The sequence below is a fragment of the Nicotiana tabacum genome, chromosome 19, assembly GCF_000715075.1.
Source record: "Nicotiana tabacum cultivar K326 chromosome 19, ASM71507v2, whole genome shotgun sequence".
Lineage (NCBI taxonomy): Eukaryota > Viridiplantae > Streptophyta > Magnoliopsida > Solanales > Solanaceae > Nicotiana > Nicotiana tabacum.
In genome coordinates, this window is record NC_134098.1 from 113,127,980 (window position 1) to 113,137,401 (window position 9,422).

Sequence of the window (9,422 nt, forward strand, 5' to 3'; positions counted from 1 at the left end):
CAGATTTCACTTTCCGTTTAAAGATCCATTTCGAACCTAAAGGCTTATTTCCTGGAGGAAGATCTACCAATTCCCATGTATGGTTATCCAAAATTGATTAAATCTCACTATTGACTGCCTCTTTCCAAAACACTGAATCAAAAGATGACATAACTGCTTTAAAAGTTTGAGGCTCATTTTCAAGCAAGAATGTCACAAAATCTGGTCCAAAGGAAGTAGATGTTCTTTGATGTTTGCTACGCCTTGGATCTTCTATACTTGGAGTATTTTCCTTTGGTTCTTCCTGAGGTCGTTTAGGTCTTTCACTTAATGACTCACATTTAGTTTTATACGGATAGATACTTTCAAAGAATTCAACATTATCTGATTCCATTACCGTATTAATGTGAATTTCGGGATTATCGGATTTATAAACCAAAAACTGACATGCTTTACTGTTTGTCGCATATCCAATGAAAACACAATCAATAGTTTTTGGTTCGATTTAAACCCTTTTAGGTAAATGAACTTGTACCTTTGCTAGACACCCCCATACTTATAGATTGCGTTTTGCTGTGGTACTCTGTTGAGTATTCAGTTAGCTGTAAGGATAGCTTCGCCCCACAAACTCTGCGGTAATCCGGAACTTATTAATAAAGAATTCATCATTTCCTTTAATGTCCGATTTTTCCTTTCCGCAATTCCATTGGATTGAGGTGTGTAAGGTGTAGTAGTTTGATGGATAATTCCATATTCCGAACATATTTCTGCAAACGGAAATTATTATTCTCCACCCCTATCACTTCTAATCATTTTGATCTTTTTATTCAATTGATTCTCTATTTTATTCTTGTATTGCTTAAATGCTTCAATTGCTTCATCCATACTATTAAGCTAATAAACATAACAATATCGAGTGCAATCGTCAATAAAAATAATAAAATACTTTTTTTCACCTCGTGATGGTGTCGACTTCATATCACAAATGTCAGTATGGATTAAGTCTAAAGGATTTGAATTTCTTTCAATAAACTTATAAGGATGTTTTACAAACTTAGACTCAACACATATTTGACATTTTGATTTATTATACTCAAATTTAGGGAATACTTCTAAATTAATTAATTTCCGCAAGGTTTTGTAATTGACATGTCCCAAACGAATATGCCATAAATCATTTGGCTCCAATAAATAAGAAGAAGCTGAAATTTTATTCATACTGTCAACAACCATTACATTTAGTTTGAAGAGGCCCTATGTGAGGTAGCCCTTTCCAACATACATTTCATTCTTGCTTACAACAACTTTATCAGAAACAAATACACATTTGAATCCATTCTTAACAAGCAAAGAAGTAGAAACTAAATTCTTCCTAATAGTAGGAACATGAAGAACGTTGTTGAGCATTAACACCTTGCCGGAAGTCATCTTCATAAATATCTTCCCATAACCTTCAATCTTGGCTGTTTCAGTATTTCCCATGGAAAGCTCTTCTTCGGGACCAGCAGTAGAGTAAGTCGCAAATGCTTCCTTGACAGCACAAACATGTCGAGTGGCTCTAGAGTCAATCCACCACTCTTTCGCATTTCCAACTAGGTTGCATTCCGAAAGCATTGCATACAGATCATCAATGTCATCATTCTTCTCCACTATGTTGTCCTGTCCCTTCTTCTTATACTTTTTCGGGAGCCGAAATCAGGGGCTTTGTGACCGGTTTTTCCACAATTGTAGCAGCTGCCCTTGAATTTCTTTTTGTTATGCTCCTTAGTCTGTCCAGAAGACCTCTTTCTCTTCTTACTTTTTGGTGCAGTCTCCTCAACGATATTAGCTCCCATGATCGTTGAATTTCCACGAGACTTTTTCTCGGCTATTTTGTTGTCTTCCTCAATCTTGAGACGAATCACAAGATCTTCCAACTTCATTTCTTTGCGCTTGTGCTTAAGATAGTTCTTGAAATCTCTCCACGAAGGAGGCAATTTTTCAATCATTGCAGCCACTTGAAATGCTTCATTTACGACCATACCTTCAGCAATAAGGTCATAAAAAATAAGTTGAAGCTCCTGAACTTGGGTTACAACAATTTTGCTGTCTATCATTTTATAGTCTAGAAACTTGGCAACCACGAACTTCTTCAAGCATGCATATTCAGTCTTGTACTTCTTCTCAAGTGCGTCCCATAATTCTTTCGAAGTATTCATCGCACTGTACACATTGTACAAGTTATCCTCTAAAGCGCTTAAGATATAGCCTTTGCAAAGAAAATCTGCCTGCTTCCACGCCTCAACAATCATGAATTTCTTGTTGTTCGGCATGTCCGGAGCATGCACTAGAGGTTCTTCACTAGTGAATTTCTGCATACCAAGTATGGTAAGCCAGAAGAACACCCTTTGCTGCCATCCTTTGAAGTTGGCTCCGGAAAATTTCCCCGGTTTCCCTGCCGGTGGAACAACAGTCCGGCTTGACGAGGCTATCGTCTTTGCCGCAACAGTCGTAGAAGAATTTTCGTTATCAGTTGCCATTTCTCACTGTAAACAACAAAAGAACTAAATTAATGGCAAAACCAGAACAGTAAACAATACTGTTATTAACAAAAAAACAGTATGTATAATAAATAAAACTGAAGTTTTTTTTATATACTGTTTCACAGAAAACGATGAAATTTTTATGTTCTTCAAATCGTTTTATGAATTTCAATACGATTGTAATATAGTATAATTACCAAAGGTTACTCTTAAAGAACACAAATTTAAGATTGTAATATAGTATAATATAGTCAATTAAAAGAGGTAATCAAATTAATTTTTTCATACCAAATACGACCAGCTTGTGATGGCATAACAATTAGTAATTTTAAATATAGTGTTATAAATATGTATTACTGTAATAAACAATTAAACTTTCTGAAATATATATAAACAAAATAGAAAGTTAGTAATACTTGTTTAATGAAATAAATTCTGAAAAAATAGTATAGGAATAAATCGAGCCCACTGAATAAACAGTGTGTCCTTAAAGAAATTATTCTCCTCAAGTACCCGAGCTGCTGGAATATATCCTCCCAGGATAGAACGATTTAACTCACCGGAGTGTTGGTACCAAAACGCCGGTGAACAGCGAGCCACTCGAAGGCTGTAAAAACACACTAGAATTTTTGTATAGAAGAAGAAGAAGATCAGAAAATTTCGTAAGGAAAAATTTTGGGATTCAAACTCTATTTATAGAGTTGCTGGCATTGTTTTTGAAAAGGTTTGCAACCTTTCAGAAACAACCATGGCTGTTGGAACAGGGTTGTTTGAAATATTGCGAGAAAATGGATTTAAAATAATCCGGGAAAGAAAATGGGCCTGACCGGACCGGGTATAATTGAAAGAAATTTTGTTCAAAATCCGAATCCGAAGTCGAAGCCGAAGCCTAAGCCTAAGCCTAAGCCTAAGCCGAGCCGAGCAAGCGACGACGACGGCACGAGCCTTGCCTTCTTCTTAACTCTTTAAGAGCTAGAAGAAGAGCAATTATATATATAACCATCAAAAGCCTTTTCTTCCTCCAATATGGGATAATGTCCCTTTGCCAAGGAGGAAAACTCAAATATTTTATTTTTCCTCCATTTCTCATTCACCCTCTTTAAGCTACACAAGCTCGAGCGAGCGAGCGACGACGACGGCGCGAGCCTTGCCTTCTTCTTAACTCTTTAAGAGCTAGAAGAAGAGCAATTATATATATACCCATCAAAAGTCTTTTCTTCCTACAATATAGGACAATGTCCCTTTGCCAAGGAGGGAAACTCAAATATTTTATTTTTCCTCCATTTCTCATTCACCCTCTTTAAGCTACACAAGCTTAAAATCTCAACAATTCCCCCACATGAATGGGGAATGGCTATAAAATAAAGGAATGCACAGACGCGTGTGTGTTTTACATGCAAGAATTAATTACATCTGGATAAGTAGGTTTCCCTTTGAACTTTCCGTAGTGAACTTATATCAGATATACTCGGTCAATCGGTAGATTTGATATCTTTGAACCGTCAAGCTTTGTTGTATACGTAGACAACATAAGTCACATAATCAATCCTTAACCATCTATGGTTCTCACGGTTGTGTTCGTTTCAGCCATGAACACCGCCTGGTTTCATGAGTGCTTAGAGAATGGGCCTTTACTTTCATTCCCCTTGAAGTGGCTTACACTTCACACTCACATAGGTGATTTCTAAACGTGTAATCCTATAGACACACTATCTGGTCATATCCTGCCAGACTTAGCAAATCATTAAAAAACCTTTAAGCTTTGTTGACTCATCAAAAAGCCTTAATGCTTTACCTCGATTTCTGAACATTGTCTTCATCACGAGAATGGGTTGAGTTATTTGACAATGTTGAACCGTCATTCATAACTTTGTTTGATCTTTTTGAACCTAGCTCGTGGGATATCCAGTCTGCTAGGTAGAGTTACCGCCATGATGACTTATCCTAGACCTTAACCCCATTCCCTTTGATGATCTTTCAACTGCCTCTCTAGATAGGCCTTTTGTAAGTGGATCCGACACGTTATTTCTTGACTTTACGTAGTCAATTGTGATAACACCACTAGAGAGTAGTTGTCTAATGGTATTGTGTCTCCGTCGTATATGACGAGATTTTCCGTTATATATAACGCTCCCTGCCCTGCCTATTGCCGCTTGACTATCACAATGTATACAAATAGGTGCCAAAGGTTTGGGCCAAAATGGAATATCTTCCAAGAAATTTCGGAGCCATTCAGCTTCTTCACCGGCCTTATCTAAAGCTATGAATTCAGATTTCATTGTAGAACGGGCGATGCATGTTTGTTTGGATGATTTCCAAGAAACTGCTCCACCCCCAATTGTGAAAACATATCCACTAGTGGATTTAACTTCAGATTATCCAGTTATCCAATTTGCATCACTATATCCCTCGATCACGAAGGGATATTTGTTATAATGCAAAACTGTGATGACCCAAAATGTCATCTTTAAATTTAATGATTAATTATGTGATCTAAGCACTATTTACCATTACTCGACTTGAGTGTGTAGTCCGTAAAAATTTTTCGGAAAGTTTTCAGGTGAAAAATGAATTAAAATGTGAATTAGAGCTTTAAAACTCAACTGAGTTGACTTTGGTCAACATTTTTAGCAAACAGACCCGGATTAGTATTTTGACAATTTTGATAGGTCTGTATCGTGATTTGGGACTTAGGCGTATGCCCGGAATCAAATTCCGAGGTCCCTAGCCCGAGATATGGAATTTTGATGAAAAATTAAAAGTTTAAGTTCAAATAGTGACCGGATGTCAAATTATGTGCAAACGGCCCCGGAATAGAATTTTGATGATTCCAATAGCTCCGTATGGTGATTTTGGACTTAGGAGCATGATCGGAATTTTATTTGGAAGTCCGTAGTGGAATTAGGCTTGAAATGCCGAAAGTTGAATTTTTGGGAAGTTTGACCGAGAGGTTGACTTTTTGATATGGGGGTCGAAATCCGATTCTGAAAATTTTCATAGCTCATTTATGTCATTTATGACTTGTGTGCAAAATTTGAAGTCATTCCGAATTGATTTGATGTGTTTCGACACAAGATATAGAATTTGAAAGTTCAAAGTTCATTGATTTTGATTTGAGGTGCGATTCGTCATTTTGATGTTGTTTGATGTAGTTTGAATCCTCGACTAAGTTCGTATGGTATTTTGGGACATGTTTGAATAATTGGTTAAGGTCCCGAGGGTCTCGGGTGGATTTCGGAAGGTAAACGGAATGGATTTCGGACAAAGTGCTGGAAATTTCTGTTTGCAGAAATTTCTGTTGCAGAAATTCCGTGCGTGGAGCCAAGTTTGGAAGCTTATATCTCGTAACGCATACGGAATCAGAAAATGTGCAAAACATAAAAGTTGTAGTCGTTGGATTATAGGTTCCAGAAAGTTAAACTATGCATTATTTGGACATTTGTACAGAAAGTTATGATGGATTGAATGAAGGCTGGTAGAGCAGTTTCGCCAGAAATTTCGCCAGAAATTCTGATGCATGAAGCCGATTTTGGGAGCTTATATCTCGCAATGCATAAGGAATCGGAATAATTGCAAAACATGAAAGTTGTAGTCGGTGGATTCTAGTTTCCAGAAAGTTAAACTATGCATTATTTGGACATTTGTACAGAAAGTTATGATCAATTGAATGAAGGCTGGTAGAGCAGTTTCGCCAGAAATTTCGCCAGATATTCTGATGCATGAAGCCGACTTTGGGAGCTTATATCTCGCAATGCATAAGGAATCAGAATGCAAAACATAAAAGTTGTAGTCGGTGGATTCTAGTTTTCAGAAAATTAAACCATTTATTATTTAGACATTTGTACATTAAGTTATGATCAATTGAAGTAAGACTGGTAGAGCTGTTTCTGGTGAACTTTTAGTGACAAAAATTGGACTTTTAGTGACGAAAAATGGACTTTTAGTGACGGATTGGCAGAAACTTAAGGACCAAAAATGGTCATTTCATTCATTTCATTTTGGATTTTTGGAGCACGGTTCTTGGGCGATTTTTGGGCGATTTTTAAGGGAAAACATTGGGGTAAGTGTTCCTTATCCGATATTGATTATATTTCATGATTCCATACTCATTTACATCATGAATCCGTGAATTAATGGATGAAAAATCAAGATTTTTGCAAAATCTTCCAAAAACGAAAATTTAAGATTTGGAGGTCGAGTTATTATCGGATTTTGGTAAAATTGGTATGGGTGGACTCGTAATTGAATGAGTTGTCGGATTTTATAAGTTTCGCCGGATTCCGAGATGTGGGCCCCACGGGCAAATTTTGAGCTAATTTCGGATTTTAATGAAAATGTAATATTTTCTCATGAAAGTGATTACTATAATTTTTGTTGACTGTATCGAATTAATTATGACTAGATACGAGTCGATTGGAGTCGGAAATTCGAGGAAAAAGCATAATACTTGGTTAAATTGGAGCAAGTCGAGGTAAGTGACTTGTCTAACCTTGTGTGGGGGAAATTTCCCCTAGAATTGGTATTGATGTGATTATTGAAATGTGTTGAAAGTCGTGTGCACGAGGTGACGAGTGTGTACATGGGTTGATTTGCGAAAGATTATATTTTTAAATTGTATAGATCACTGTTGCGCATTTATTAAATTATTTTATTTTGTTATATTCTTCATCATTGATGTGAGATATATACTTCAAATTTGTTTGATCTTTTCTTACTAATTGTTTTACCTGTTTAGTTGAAACTTGATTTCTTTTATTCTGTGCATTATTTGAAGGTTGATTTTCTTTAAATTAAATATTATTAATATGAAGTATTTGACATTTTTAAACTTGATATTGAAGCAACGTAGTAAAGATTTTGAAATATTATTTTCCTAAATTATTTACTCCTGAATATTTTTATACTCAATGTGAGGGAGCCGTGAACTCTTTATTGTGGAAGAATATTATTGATGAATTATTTTGACATGAGCTGTGAGCTCTTTATTGTGAAAAACTATTATTGATGATTTATTTTGGCATGAGCCGTGAGCTCTTTATTGTGGCAAACTATTATTGATGATTTATTTTGGCATGAGCCGTGAGCTCTTTATTGTGGAAGAATATTATTGATGAATTATTTTGACATGAGCTGTGAGCTCTTTATTGTGGAAAACTATTATTGATGATTTATTTTGGCATGAGCCGTGAGCTCTTTATTGTGGCAAACTATTATTGATGATTTATTTTGGCATGAGCCGTGAGCTCTTTATTGTGGAAAAATATTGTTGTTGAATTATTTTGGCAAGTTAAATTATTTGAGCACTTGAGGTGCAAATTGTGATATATTGTGATATTGATACGCATGCGGTGGTATAAGGTCTGGGTGTTGAAACGCATGCGGTGAGATAAGGGTGGCTTGATACGCGTGGCTAGTAGGGGAACTACTAGAAGTCATGCGGTGTGATAAGGGTGGCTAAAACGCGGGATGCTATTTCGGGAAAAAATATTTTCTTTAAATAAATTGTGAAGGCTCCCGCGGTGATATAAGAAAATGAGATATTGTGAATTTATTTATGATTTGGGACTACGAGGCGGTACCTCGGGAGTGCCCTTGTTGATATTGATTTATGGCCGTAGTTGCCTTTGATTATTATTGTGATTTTCATAAAGTTGAAGGAAATTCTGTTTTGATTCCACGAGATATTATTTGTAATTATTTGATGTCATTAAATGTGACATACTATTTGATTCATTTCCAATGTTATTTTATTTTACTACATTGATAAACATTTTATCATGCCATTATTATATTTTAGTAGGGCCTCACCTGACCTCGTCACTACTCTACCGAGGTTAGGCTTGGCACTTACTGGGTACCGATGTGGTGTACTCATACTACACTTCTGCACATCTTTTTGTGCAGATCCAGGTATATTTTACCAGCCTAGAGGTCATTGAGTTACCTGCGCACGGAGACTTCGAGGTATATCTGCCAGCGTCCTCAGACTCCGGAGTCTCCTTCTATCATTTTATGTTGCTTCCTTATATTTTATCTAGACCTTGACATATAGAGACCTTGAGAATAAATTCTTAGAAGCTTGTGACTTATTTCTACCGGGTTTTGGGAGTTAAAATTGTTTGAATTGTAGTTTATTTATTTAAGATATTTATTATTATTCCGCATTGATAGGCTTACCTAGTCTTAGAGACTAGGTGCCATCACGACATCCTACGGAGAGAATTTGGGGTCGTGACAAGTTGGTATCAGAGCACTAGGTTCATAGGTGTTATGAGTCACAAGCAGGTTTAGTAGAGTCTTGCGGATCGGTACGGAGACGTCTGTACTTATCTTCGAGAGGCTATGGAACTGTTAGGAAATATTCACTTCTTTGACTCCTTATCGTGCGGCATTGATTTAGCTTGAAACATATATCTTATATTCCTTTGTATCCACTCGTGTATGACATTGCGCACTCGGTATCAGTTGTGCATCGACGGTTCGTAATGCCGTATATTAACTATGAGGGAGCCAGAGATGCTCAAACATTGCCTCAACGTGTGGTTCCGACTGAAGATGCGGACTTATTGAGAGATCACCTAGTGAATCATGTGGGGGTGCAACGGACGTTGGCATCTGGTTGATTTATACAAGCTGTGAAGGTTATTATAGAGGATCATTGGACGTTGTGACCTATGACTTCGCACCGAGTGGGGGGAGTCCACTACCAATGGGTGTATTGCGGGGTCATGTATTATATCAGTTTTGGCCTGAAATGTATATATGTGGTACTGAAAGGTTCCCTAAAATTTACACATGTTTAAGACATGAGATTTTGTGGAGGATAAGGTTAGGACTTGCGGTATGTACGCCTCCTTAATAATCCTATACTTCAATACCATTATAGAAAGAACTCTAAATTTATAGAAGCTCTACTCATCG